Source organism: Nuphar pumila, chromosome 4 (assembly GCF_984573655.1).
Source record: "Nuphar pumila chromosome 4, dmNupPumi1.hap1.1, whole genome shotgun sequence".
NCBI lineage: Eukaryota > Viridiplantae > Streptophyta > Magnoliopsida > Nymphaeales > Nymphaeaceae > Nuphar > Nuphar pumila.
Window position 1 is genome coordinate 44,303,679 of NC_143252.1, and position 14,763 is coordinate 44,318,441.

General features: G+C 36.1%; 1 long non-coding RNA gene across 1 annotated transcript; it reads right to left on the reverse strand.

Moving 5' to 3' along the window:
• Positions 1-444: 444 nt before the first annotated feature.
• Positions 445-2,910, reverse strand: LOC149840135 (uncharacterized). Its single transcript, XR_016431528.1, has 2 exons — positions 2,516-2,910; positions 445-2,445 (listed from the first exon to the last, which is right to left on the reverse strand). It is a non-coding gene; the product is annotated as an uncharacterized LOC149840135 (long non-coding RNA).
• Between the last annotated feature and the right edge of the window lie 11,853 nt (positions 2,911-14,763).

Here is a 14,763-nt window from a genome sequence, read left to right on the forward strand (position 1 = left end):
TGTACTAAGCGGGGCCCACTCTATTTTAGGAGTTGGTCGCCGTCAATCCATAAGATGGACGGCTGAGCTTAGTTAGAAGATTGGGAGGTACTGTAGTAGTACACTTTGGACACCTCGCTTAAACACTATGGAACACATCTCAAAGGAATGACCTCACAAAACCGCGCCTAAAAAATAAGAAAAAGAAAAGTCAAAGCTCACAATCAATATTGAAGTTAGTCAACACATCTCGGATTTCCAAAAACTAATAACTAATATATTTCTATAAACGACAGCACGGTCCTCCTCGCTTTTCCACCTCTGTTAACTCTTTTATTGCTGCACGCTTAACGTTGCAGTTAAACACATGAGGGCATGACACTCAAAAAGTTCCCCGGTTAATTAATCGTCATCGTTTTCATCACCCCCTTTTAAAATCTCTCTCTCTCTTCAGCCAAACTTCACGTTAAATGCATTCAACAGCAATTAAGAAAAATGGTGAAAATTTTACAAGGAAAGAAAGGAGTTTTCACCTAACAATCTCGGATGAGTTAGAGTGAAAATCTAGTGTTCAATTTCTCAACATGGTTGCCAACATTTAAACTGGAACATGGGCTTCCCACTTGGTCACCTTCTTTTCTTCTTTTTTTTGGCACCAAGGGAGCCAAAAGGGGATGGAGAATAAATGCGCATTAATGCAAGAGAGTGATCAGGAATCCATGACGTAGTGCCCTTCTATGAATGTGTGGCTTGGGGGGGCAAAGATGTCATACCCTCTTTCCTCATCTTCATCTTCCTTCCCGCATGTTATCACCATGATTCTCTTCCCCTTTCCCATCCTCATCACATCTTTTTTTCCCTACTTTTTCTGCCCACTTTCAGCCAACTTTGTAGTCATCAGATAAAAGGCAGTCTAATGGGCAAAATGAAAACCTTAGATGCGAAGGCAAAGGAAATAAAGGAGAAAACAAAAGATGAGAAAGATAACTACTGCAAAGATAGGCTTATGGCCAAGTGTGTGTGTATATGTAAACAAGCGTATATGTGCATTTATGTTTGTAAGGCAGTGTGATTGACAAAATGAACGATGGACGTCGGGAAATATCAAGATAGGATGAAAAGAAGTGGCATAAGAACAAACTCTCTCTTTATATATATATATATATATATATATGGGTCCGTTTGCGTGTCTCCGTGGTTTCCTCTTCCGCGAAAACAGAATCGGTCCTGCCCCACATGGAAACGTTTTTTTGCGAATCTGGGCTCCTTTTTCACGAGGAAAGGGAAGCCTGTGTTTGTTTTGAAGCTGTGTGCCCCAAGGAAATGCACGCCCGTTGCGTTTCAGCAGAAAGTGCCCACTTTCCATGACAAGCAAACGGACCCTATGTGTGTGTCTGCGTGAGCCAAAAAATGCAGATAAATGCAGCCTTGCTTGAGTGTGAACATCCATGATCAGGATCGAATCCTGCTGTCACTTCAAATGCTGTAGGGGTTATTTGGCTTTCACATGGAAAGAATTGTTTACATAGAAGTGATCAGTACTCCACCAGTCGTCTTCTTTTTCTTCTTCTTCTTCTTCTTCTTCTTCTCTCTATGTGTGTCTGCGTGTGAGCCTAAAAAATGCAGATAAATGCAGCGTTGCTTGAGTGTGATTGAGTGTGAACATCCATGATCCGGATCGAACCCTGCTGTCACTTCAAATGCAGTAGGGTTACTTGGCTTTCAAAGGAACTGTTTACATAGAAATGATCAGGACTCCTCCAGCCCTCTCTCTCTGTGTGTCTTCTCTCTCTGAGTTTTTGAGATAATAGCACATACAAATAGATAATCAGAAAATTGATAACGCGAAATAATCCAAAACAATGTATTTCCACAACACTACCCACCATCCAATCAACAAATCACCACGCCAAAGCAACCTTAGATTAATAAAATTCAATCTCAGGTACAGCCTATACTCACAGGCCAACAAAGGAACAGATCAATGACGTCTAATCAACAACGCCCATCACACAAATAGGAAAAAGAAAAAATAGCACAGGACAAGACAAACCACAAAAAGCTTCAAAAAAATAAATCGCTTATCCAACATCTAAAACAATCAACAAAACACAACCGAAAGATAACTGCTCTTCACCTGTTACCCATAAAGAAATAAAACAAAGAAAAAGAAAAACCATCAAACCATCTTCTTCATACATAATGAAGCAAAACAATCACCATGTTAGCCGATCATGACTACCTTAAACTCGACCGAAAAAATAAAAGAAACTAGATCTCATGAATATGTGAAAAACACGGGTCACCCAGAAACGAAAAATCAATGGATCATGTAAAATAAATGATGATAAAACGTACACACAATGATAAAACCATGAGTGCTTGCACCAGAAAGAACCCATCATGGCAAAACCTTTTACAGCCATCATTACGCCAATCTTTCCCTTCCATAGGCTTTTAGGCTCACTATTATCAAAAAAAATAAACCAACAAAAAACAAAGAGAAAAAGATTAAGAGATCGATTGATGATGTTACCGATCGCAGAATCTACTGTGAGATCTGGGGGGAGGAGAACTGTTGATGGGGAGTGAGATTTGGGGGGAATGAAGCCTGGTCCGACGACACCCACACGAGCAAACAAACACAAAAAGAAAAGAAAGAGAAGGGGAAGAGAAGAAAGGAGGCATGGGAGGTTTTTCCCCACCACACGTGCGAGTGGCCTCGAGCCAGACAACATTCCCCACAAACTCAAGAACCTCCCAAAAGACGCGCTTAAAAAGTTTAGGGTTTTCCTCCCGTTGCTATCGCTGCGAAAAGCTTCCCCTGATTTCTTCTGCAACAGAAAATGATGACCACCATCATCACGAAATGATGATATGATGAAGGGAAGAGAGAAGGGGTAGAGGGTTTGGGAAGGACCAAACACAAGCCAAGATAGATGGAGAAAGAGGAGATGAGAGAAGGGAAGGGGGGGTAGAAATCAATAAGCGATGTGTAGGGGAAAAGACAAAAAGGGACAATTAGCCTTCACCTAGTTGCAGGAATGACCACACCCCTCTCTCTCCCTAATTTTAGGGGTGTCAACGGGCCTGGTTTACCCGGACATAACCCGAACCAAAACCTATAGGGTTCGGGTAGGGTGATAAATAAGAAGCCCCGATTAAGATCCAGGTTCAGACCCAAAGGTCCTATTAATACATGGACCCTGGTATAGTTTGTGAAATTTTATACTAGACCCGATCTGAGTTTCGATTAAGACCCATAATTTTTCAATGTAAAAATGATAAAAAATATGGGTTTAATGGGTATGGTATGGGTTTGGTTTGCTTTGCTCTTATCAGATCCGGGTATGGTTTTTCTTATAGCAGACCTGATTAGACCTGGGTCCAAACTTGATACCATACCCGAAAATTTGTTCCAAGTTTGATTTCACCTGAGTCCGAACCAAACCCAACCTGCTGACACCCCTATCTAAATTTGTGCTTGCGGTGTGCATATATATATATATCAACCATTGGATCGTGCATTTTTTATGAAAAGTATGATTTTTTGAATGCTTGAATATTTATGAAGAATATGAGCCATTGTCTGTACAAACGACTTAGCAAAATTTCTTTTATTTGTTAATTTTTTAGTGAATTCGACCATATAGAAGTGATTTACATGGTTTGTTTAGTAGGGATCAACAATTGGATTGTCAGATTCTGATACCTTAGTAGGGTTCTTTAGTGATTGAAAAATCATTAGTGGTTATAAATGCATTGAGTTAGATAGATTCAAAAAACTTATTTTTTTCATCAAAAAATGCAATCTAAAGGTCGATACCTAGCAAATCAACCATGTTAAACACATCCATGAGGTTAGATTGAGCTAAAACAACCTACAAAATGAGATACCATGTCGACGCACATGCAACCTATTGTAGCAAATATTCTCATAAATATATATATATATATATATATATATATATATATATATATATATATATATATATATATATATATATATATATATATATATATATGTGTGTGTATGTGTGAAAATCAGTATCCTCTAAACAGTTTTATAGACCAAAGGTCCTAAACACTTCTTAGGAAACATGGCGGCTGGTGTTTTTTTGCTTGATCCAAGCACGTAAATGCATTTATCATTACTTATTTACTGAAAACCATGCTTTAGATAGAGTGAACCCAACAAAAAAATCAACGATTATTTTGTCATGTTTTAGTGCAATGAGACGTTGAGTTTTTATTGCTTTAAAACATATTTAAATATGAAAAGTACCTAAAATAATGCATGGTGTCAATTAAGTAAGCAATAAGCTTAAAGGAAGCAAAAATGGAAAATTTTGCTATTTGAAGCTATCTAAGATAGTTTAGAAGATAAGACCTGCTTAGAACTCTCTTATATATATATATATATATATATATATATATATATATATATATGAATTTCTTCTGCTCACTTGGTCACACTCCTTTCACTGCTCCCCCTTTCGTTTATAAAAACCCTATGATGTAGAATACACTTGAATTACTAAACGAACACTCTTTAGGCGCTAAAATTACATTGGGTACCAAACTCATTCTTCTTGTTACTATTATAAAAATGGTGAAGGACATCTCTGTTGATTTGGGATTTGTGTCTTGAGTGCAACTTCGTCTGCAGACCTCTGTCCGACTTCTTGGAGATCCAAAAGGTGCAGTAACCATAATAAAAATTGCGATGAGAGAGAGAGAGTTTGTGCTGTGTGTTGGTCATACGGTTTGTTGAGTTAATTCGTGGCCCGATAACGGAAAAGACAACAAAAAGTTTTCCACTCCTCACTCCCTCCCTTCCCTCGTTTACTGCGTCTCTCTCTCTCTCTCTCTCTCATCCATAGCCCACAAGAGGAGGGTCGTTTCTTCATTTAAAATATAAATAATTGCACATGTCAAGGGCGGAAAAAGACAATCGCCTTTTATACGGTGGTGGTAGGGCCTTTTTTTCACTTTGTAATTTTTCAAAAACAAAATTTTTTTTAATTTCATTTTTTTTATATTTACATGAAGAAACGGCCCCAAGATCAGAGATCTAGATGCACTGGCGCTGCCTGTCATATTTACAGTCGCTGTTCCGGCAGTGTAAATCTCCGCATGCTTACACCTTGCCCCCAAAGGAAGTTGCCACGCTTTGACTTGCTCAAAAGGTGACAGCCATGAGATTTGAACCTAGACTGCCCGTCTAGCGGCATAGGGCTCATTCGACTGCACCAAACCCCTTTGGGGCTTTTGATTCATTTCATTTTCACATTACAACTATATTAGCTTTCTATCCTCACTTTCTTTCTTATTTTTAGTTTATATTGTATTCAGTTTAATTAGAGCATATTTTAAGTGAAAATTGCTCTAAATGTCTCCTATTTTGTGAGCGTTGATATTCACCACAACCGCCATAGCCCAGGTTATTTCTTAGCTCATCTGTTGTTTTAATTAATTATTCCAAAACTTTTTGGCTATTGAACTGCACCCACATCCTGTCTTATGAAAAACTACAAAAAATGAAGAAAAAAAAAGTGTGGTTTATCGATCCTTGGAATATAACAGTAATAAGTAAATTAGTCCTAAACGTTCTTTCTCTTGACCATTGTAAATGGTTTCAAATTGTAAAGTTTTGAATGTTTCCTTAAGAGAAACTCATAGACATTTTCTGTACGGTTAGATTTAAGAAAAAAACCAAGAAAAAAACCTTTAAAATATCTAGAAAAGTGGTTATAGCAGCTACCACCTTCCCTTAAATTTCAAGAAAACATGTAATAGGTCAAAACAAGTTCGACTATTGGGTACTTAGGTGCCTTTCATTGGTGAGCTCTATAAGGCTTGGTTGTCGATGACCCCATATAGAGATTACCCAGTTGGGTGATCTCGCCGGTCTCAAAATCCTACCCTCCATCCCTGTACCGGTTTTGATTTTAACCTCCATTCCCGTTTTATGTCCTCCATCTCGGGTTCAAACGGAGAGAGGCAAGGCGAGATCCCATTTTTTCGGTCTACTGCCATCTCTAAAGAAAGATCGGAGATGGGGCACGTCGGGGCAAGGCACGGATCGAAGGCGGGGGGAAAGCCTAAGTCCATCCCTGTCTCCATCCCTGCACGGATTTTGATTTTAATCTTCATCTCTGCCTTCATCCCCTATCCAAACGGGACAAGGCGGGGTGGGGCTCCGTTTCTTCTGGGTCCACTGCTATCCCTAAACCTGATCATGTATGTATATATATATATATATATATAAAAGGTCATTAGCTTGTATTGTACTAAAACTTAATGAAATAAAATGTTAATTTTCTCATTAAATTGTTTCAATCTAGTGAGCTCCATGAGTATGAGTTATTAGGTGTTGGTGACCCCCACCGGTATTTTACCGGCTTTGGCAGGAAACCGCATCAACAAAAAAACTAAATAAATAATGATAAACACATCTACAAGTTTAAGTTAAGCCAAAAACACCTGCAACTATTTTTTCTCAAAAATGCCATCAGCATTCCTAAGATGGTTGAGGACCTACTAAATGTCCAACCTCATAAAACTGGAAATTTACGTGTAGACTAAGTGCACCTTGATGGAGCCCATACATTATATTTGAGTAAATGAAAAGCTAGTCTGACATTTATTTCTTTGTATAAGAAAGAGACATTCATTTATTATTGCCACGGAAATGAGGGATTCGTGTCCTGTGGGAATCTAACGGAGGAGGTTAAATCATAAATGCTCACCAAAAAACATGAAGGCCACCGATGCAGCTTGGGGCAGTTTTTGTCATCACGTGAAAGCTTGAATGATCGAGCCGTCCATTCTCTCAACTGTGCACCTCTGCACCTTCAGTCATCAGCAAGCCCTACGGAAACAAAGCCTGGTTGTTTTTGTCAGTCTTGATTAAATAAAAAACATAATTTTTCTTTTTGCATCTGCACGAAATTCTACAAAACTTAGTGCTGCTCTCTTCAACAAGGAGAATGACCAACATCTCCTTGGACTCTTGTGAAACTGCAGTGGTTCCTTGGGAAGGTAGAATGGAGGCCTTCACTTTGTTAATTTAAAAAGGCAGCTAGGGCTGGTCATTAAACTACACTAGCCGAACAGAGGGAGGTTGTTCAAGTTTGGCTCGTACTTATAGCAAGTCAAGCCGAGTTTAGCTCAAGCTCATGGAGAGCCTGAATTAAACAAGCCGAGCTTGAGCTGGCTTATTTTTAAAAAAAATAAAAGAACATAAACTAATAGTGTTTAAACTCTATGCTCAATTGTAACAAGTTCAAATTTAAGTGGTTCATTGTAAAATAAATGCATTATTTAGGAGCAAACATGAAGTAAACCACAAGATAAGAGAGAGAATACATGAGATTTACGTGATTTGTTACCCAGGCTTACATCCCCAAAAGGAAGAACCGAAATTGCACTAGCAACATGTAGAGAAATACAATGGTGATATTCTTAAATACTAATATCAAATGCACCCGAAAACTCTTATGCCCAAAAGGTGGCGATATATATGACTAAAGCACAAAATCCTAGCCTGTACCGAAAAAAAATTATAAAACTAGATCCAAGCTTGGAGCACACAACAAACCTCATTAAAAATACCTTTATTTTTTAATGGAATCCAGAATACAATGATGGGAAGCGGCCTTGCACGAGATCAATTTTCAGTGGGATGAGGCTTCGAAGTTACGCTCAAAATTGATAGAAAGCCCTCACCCTCAACCCTTTCTCTATTTGAATGCTTTTAGTAACCTTAACCGTTACTTTTTGTGAATGTTTGTATGTATACTTCATACCCTTTTTCACTGCATTTATAGATGTAAAGAGTTCAAGTGTTTGGGACACAACCTTGAGAGAAATCTCTTTGTCCCCCAAGAGACATGTCTCTTGCGTTTGAGTATTGTGATTATTGGAATGGCTTATGACCACATGGCCTTACATCTCTCATTTGGCCATAAAGGATTTCTTGTGTTTATATGTTTGTTCTCAACCGGAACCTTGCATACACACTTCTCGAGTAATCTTTACTCTCGTTGTGTTTATATGTTTGTTCTCAACCGAAACCTTGCATACACACTTCCTGAGTAATTTTACTCATCCTATATTTATATGCTTGTTTGCAACCGGAACCTTGCACACACACTTCTTGAGTAATCTTTACTCATCCTGTGTTTATATGCATGTTCTCAACTGAAACCTTGTATACACATTTTTCGAGTAATCTTTACTCACTTACCACTTAGATGTATATGAGTCTCATTTGACTCACATGCCTAGTAAAAACATCATCAATGATTGTCTTGGTTAGTGGATTCACTACTATATCACTTGAAAGAATATAGTACACTGTTATTTCATTCTTCATAAACATATCAAGAATATATTGATATTTAACTTCAATATGCTAACTTTTAAAGCTATCAGCAATTGTTTGTATTAGTCTTATAGCAGCTTTATTGTCACAATATAGTTGAACTAAATCTTTTGAAATGTCCAATTTTAACTTATTTAAGAAATGATTTATCCACACTCCAAATATGGATGCCATGTTACAAGCAATATACTCAGCTTCCTAGGTATGTTGTGTCACACACCCTTGCTTCTTGCATGACCATGCAATTGCCCCACCTCCTAACATAAATACATAACGAGAGATGGATTTTACTTCATCTCTATCACCAATAAAGTCAACATCTGAGTAGCCTACAAGCTTTAAAGTATTTGATTGATAGCATAGCTTAAGTTTCTTAGCTCCCTTTAGATATTAAAAAATTCTCTTCACTGCTTCCCAGTGAGAGAGCATAGGATTACTTTGATATCTACTCACTAGACTTACAGCAAAACTCAAATCAGGTCGAGTGCAAAGCATTGCATACATCAGACTTTCAATTGCCTGAGCATAGGAACCATTCAACTTTTCTTATCGATATTTTGAACAATCATTCTTACTTAGCTTTTAGCATTTTACTACAGGAGTACCCTTTCCTAGGTACTTTCCATTCTAAATTTCTTTAGAATGTAGTCCAGATATTTTTCTTGACTCGTACATAGCAATCTTGATTTTCTATCTCTCTGGGTCTTAATTTCAAGGATATATTAAGCTTCACCCATATTCTTTATTTTATATCGAGAACTTAACCATGATTTAGTCATATTTATCATATCTATGTCATTTTCTGCAATTAGTATTTCATTAACATAGAGGGATAATATAGAAAATTTACTTCAACTATTCTTGGCATATACGCAGTGGTCCATACTATTTGCCTCATAACCCAATTTGGTTATAGCATTATGAAAAGTCAAATATCACTGTCTTTGGTGACTGCTTAATTCCATACAAGGATTTATTTAACTTCTATACTTATCCTCTTGACCTTTAATTTTAAAACCTTCTACTTGCTGCATAAAAATTATTTTATTTAGTTCACCATTTAAGAAGATCGTTATTACATCTATTTGATATAGGTCAACATCAAAATAAGTTACCAATGCTAAAATAATATGAATAGATGCTAGTTTGGCTATAGGAGAGTAAGTTTCTTCATAATCAATCATTTCTCGTTGAGTATAGCCTTTTGCTACTAATCTTTTCTTGAATCTATCAATAGATTCATCTGCCTTGATTTTTTTCTTGAGAACTCACTTGCTACCAATTGCCCTATATGCATTAGGCAAAGTAGCTAGTTCTCAAACTTTATTCTTTTCTATGGATTTTAACTCATCTTTCATTACTTCCTTTCAGAGTTCAGATTCATTAGAAGCAATTACATCTTCAAAACTCAAGTTATCAAGAGTTTCATCCAAATACATGGAATAGCATAATTCTTCAATCAAAAATGTGTAATAATCATTCAAATAGGATGGAGGAGTTCACTATAAGAAAAATGTGTATTAGTGATAGACGCTATCCATCGCAAAATCCATTGCTAACATGTTTAGCGACAGATTAGTGATGGCTTAGCAACAGATAGAGTTTGTCGCATAATCCTAGTCGCTAAACTGTGATAGAATTTATGTGTCATCAATCTATCGCTAATTAGCGACGGCTTAGCAGCGGATCATGTCTGTTGCTAATCTGTCGCTAAATAGAGACTGATTTGGTTATACGATAGAATTCAATTCATCGCTAATTTGTTGCTAAGCTGTAACGAGGGATATGTATCTATCGCTAATATTTGTCACCAATTTGGCAACTGACATTAGCGACGATTTAACTTTTGTCGCAAGCCATCGACTGATTTAAATTGGCAATGGATTAGCGACGGATAATAGTCGTCGCTAATCTGTCACTAATTTAAAAAAAATTGAAATATGAAACTCGAGAAAAAATCTCATTATACAATTCATATAACCTGCTTATAAAAAATAAAGTACACATCAAAAATACATATACAGGTGAAACAAATTTAACATAAGTTCTAAGTTAAACAACTTTAACAACCAAATACAGTCATTTCCAAGTTATAATTAGTTACAAGTACGTCAAACAAATTAAACACATGAATCTAATCCTCGCCAAAATTCGGGGCATCATCCTCTTCATTTTTTCGATATGTCCCTCCCTCCATGTCTCCATCAGCTCCTCTACGCTGATCATCTTCAGCATCCTGCAAGAGAACCAAAATGTTAGTATTTATAAACAAAATACAATTCAATAAATTATATGCAATGCACCTAATCTAATGCAACAAAGTAAATGGATGAATAACACATAGACTAGCAATAAACTGAAGGACATTAACAGAATTCAGATATGTGTTCTAAGACTTGAAAAAAATTTATAGTGATTCAATCATGCAGATATGTGTTCTAAGGTTGTCAAAGAATGTCACAGTGATTCACGCATGCATATATGGTTTATAAGGCTGTCAAATAAATGTGTTATGTATCATAATCATGCATATATGTGTTACAAGGTAGTCAAAAAACTTTTATAGTGATGAAATCATGCTAATATGTGTTCTAAGGTTGTCAAAAAACTTTCATAGTGATTCAATCATGCTCATATGTGATCTAAGGCAGTCAAAAAAATTATATTGATTTAATCATGCATATATGTCTTCTAAGGAAAAATTTATAGTAATTCAATCATGCATATATGTGTTCTAAGGCAGTAAAACAATTTCATAGTGATGAAAGCATGCTTGTATGTGTTCTAAGGTTATCAAAAAAATTTCATAGTAATTTAATCATGCATATATGTGTTCTAAGACTGTCAAAAAACTTTTATATTGATTCAATCATGCATATATGTGTTCTAAGGTTGTCAAAAAACTTTCGTATTGATTTGATTCAATCATGCATATATGTGTTATAAGGTAGTCAAAAAACTTTCATATATGTTAATATCATGCTCATATGTGCTCTAAGGCAGTCAAAAAACTTTATATGTGATTCAATCATGCATATCATGTTCTGAGGCAGTCAAAAAAATTTATAGTGATTCAATCATGCATATATATGTTATAAGGCATTAAAAAACTTTCATATATGCTAATATCAGACTCATATGTGTTCTAAGGTTGTCATAGTGATGAAAACATTCTTGTATGTGTTCTAAGGTTGTCAAAAAACTTTCATAGTGATTCAATCATGCATATATGTGTTATAAGGCACTAAGAAAATTTTATAGTGATAAAATCATGCATATATGTGTTGTAAGGTTGTAAAAAAACTTTCATAGTGATTCAATCATGTGTATATTTGTTATAAGGGTGTCATAAAAATTGAATAGTGAATCAGTCATGCATATATGTGTTCTAAAGTTGTCAAAAAAATTTATAGTGGGGCAATCATGCATATACTAGCTTGAAATCTAACGACATGAAACAAATGACATGAATCTTTATACCTGATGGGCACCGGAGCTCATGTTGAATGTAGACGGAGTTTTCATGTCCCAAAAAAAGTTGCATAACTCATTATGGACAATGTTGAGAATGGCTTTATTTAAAAAGTACTGCATTTTGTTCTCAAGACGCTGACAAACACCATACCAAGACATAGCAAGGTCAATCAGACATTGGGAGTTAATGCTGGCGAGAGAACTCTGAGAGCCATGGCTACAGAAGGCAACGATTGTTGTGGTGTTCATGTTACTCTCAAACCCGAACACACAACTCTTTTTGGGTTCACCGGTTGCAGTCGCCCTTGCTGCAGGATCAAAAGGCGGATGCTGAGTGGAGTTATCGCTATATCGCTCTACCATTTGCTGCTCGTATGACTCCTACAAAGTAATGATTACAATATGAATTAATAATTAAGAATTATAATGTTTATGATAACATAATTCATGGTAACTTGTATATTACAATATTTATTAATACAATAAATACATATTGATGTCGCTCTCACCTTCTCTGATACAAAATCTTTCATGCTCTTATGTTTATGTGTTTCAACAAACACATCCTTGTAAGGCACAATGTCTTCTTTTTCTGCTTTCTGTAATGTTAAATGATAAAAAAATCAATTAATAAGTATACAGAAATACTTACAAATTTGACTATATATATATATATATATATATATATATATATATATATATATATATTGATGAGTTACCATTTTCTTCTGGTGGCTTTTAAAAGTCTTAGATCCACCTTAGTGTAGATGGGCATCGGGCAACTTCACTCGGTTTTGTGCAGTCTTTACTGAATGGTTTCAAAATTCATTGCTCGCCCACTTGTCGCACATGCCCTCCCAATAATCTCTCCTGATAGTAGAAGGCCCATGGCCCTTCCACTGCAGTGGATCATCTATCCCACCAGTTGTTTTTTTTGCTGCAGTCTTCATATTGTGCAGCATGTCGGCAAATCGATTGGCAGTCACCTTCTGTCATACTACCCTCGCGTCTTTATTCTCGTTCGCAGTCGCGAAGCAATGAGAAGCCTATAAATACTTTCAAAAAGTAAGCACACATAAGTATAACAAAAAATTAAATATGAAACACATTAGTTATGATAAACGATTGCATACCATGAATGAAAATATTAATCTGTCCAACACCTTCATCGGGTAATCTTTTCATTACGCGACCGGTTCTGGAAGATATTGTAGTAGTGACTTCCTAATTTCTTGTATTACTTCTTGTTATTCGAACCTCGCACTGCACATGAATGGATACACATTAACAATTGACTGTCGATATACACTATTGATAAGATAAGTATTGGACAAGCGACAATGAAATACTTACGGTCGACTATCGATATACACTATTTGAATGAGTCATCGTGTGTCACGCTGAGAAGACCCTGCATCCGACATTATCTCGTGATGTGTATGAGCAGCTGGTGTAGGTGGGTCATGTGTAGGTGAAACATCACCTACAGAACAATGAGTTAGAAATTCACATAATGCACATTTAAACTAATCAAGTATACAATTATTTAAATGATATACCTATCAAAGCATTGCGTGAAGACGAAGGCTGAGAGTGCCTATCATTGAGCTAGGATCCTATAAAGATGATTAACAAGTAACAATGTTTATATCAACATATAAGCAAAAATATAATGAATGGCTATATTTAAATATAACAAAAAGACATTTACCTAATGATGTCCCACGGCCTCCACTTGGTCTTCGACCACTGTTACCTCTACGAACCATATTCTAACAAATAAAAATGTTATTTGGATCAGTTACATGATATGTAATTTCATGGATACATATTCAAATCGAAAATAACTTCATGCAAGCATAGATACAGTCACATCAAACATGGCAATATATTCAAATCATTCATAGCATATCAATGTCAAACATGTACCTGCAGTAAACACACTTCAATATTCTGCTAACTACTACCGCATCAAACATGGCAATACATTCAAATCATTCATAGCACTCAAACATGTATTTCACTAGATCGAGTATGCTTCATCATCACTTGTTTCACTTTCATATTCTTCTTCTTCCTCCTCCTCTTTGTCTTCTTCTATATTGGATGTTCATCCACTTGGTATATCATTTGGATCATATTCTTCCATACATGTGCCATCAGACAATGGAGATATGACATGCAGACCATGCGTGACATTGTGACCATAAAAGAAGTCATACATATCATCTGATTGATAGTATTCAACCTCTTCAACAATTTTGTCTTCTTGTAACTGATCATACTCGGGGTATAGTTTAGACTTCACCTTGCAAACCGCCTACCATTCATTTCTATCTGACTTTCTTGTATTTGGATATGAAGTATAGTAAACTTGTTGAGCTTGCGATGCTAATATGAATGGTTCATATGTTTCAAACATTGATTTATGATTCACATCCACAATGCCTGAGGCTTTGTCGACTCTTATTGTTGTGGGATCAAACCAATGACACTTGAATAAAGTTAACATGTTATTTATGCCTAAGTAAGTGAACTCCATTATTTCTTCTATAACGTCATAGTACTTAAGTTCATTTTCACTGTAACTGCTACCCTGGACACACACGCCACTATTCATCATTGACTTGTTTGCACCGTAGTCTTTTGTATGGAATCAATAACCATTTACGATGTATCTGTTGTAACATTGCACAACTTTGGTCGAACCATTTTGTAAATCACATATTATTTTGTTATTAACACCACCGTGGCGGATCTACAAGCATAAACAATGACTGTAAACATGACCAATTAAGTAACATATTGTTGTTCACATGAAAAGAATGCATGTAATTGTCCTTACCAACTCTTTCATCCATGCCACAAACTTGGTTTTACGTTATTTTTATAATTCTGAATCAGTTAGATGTGAAAGTTCC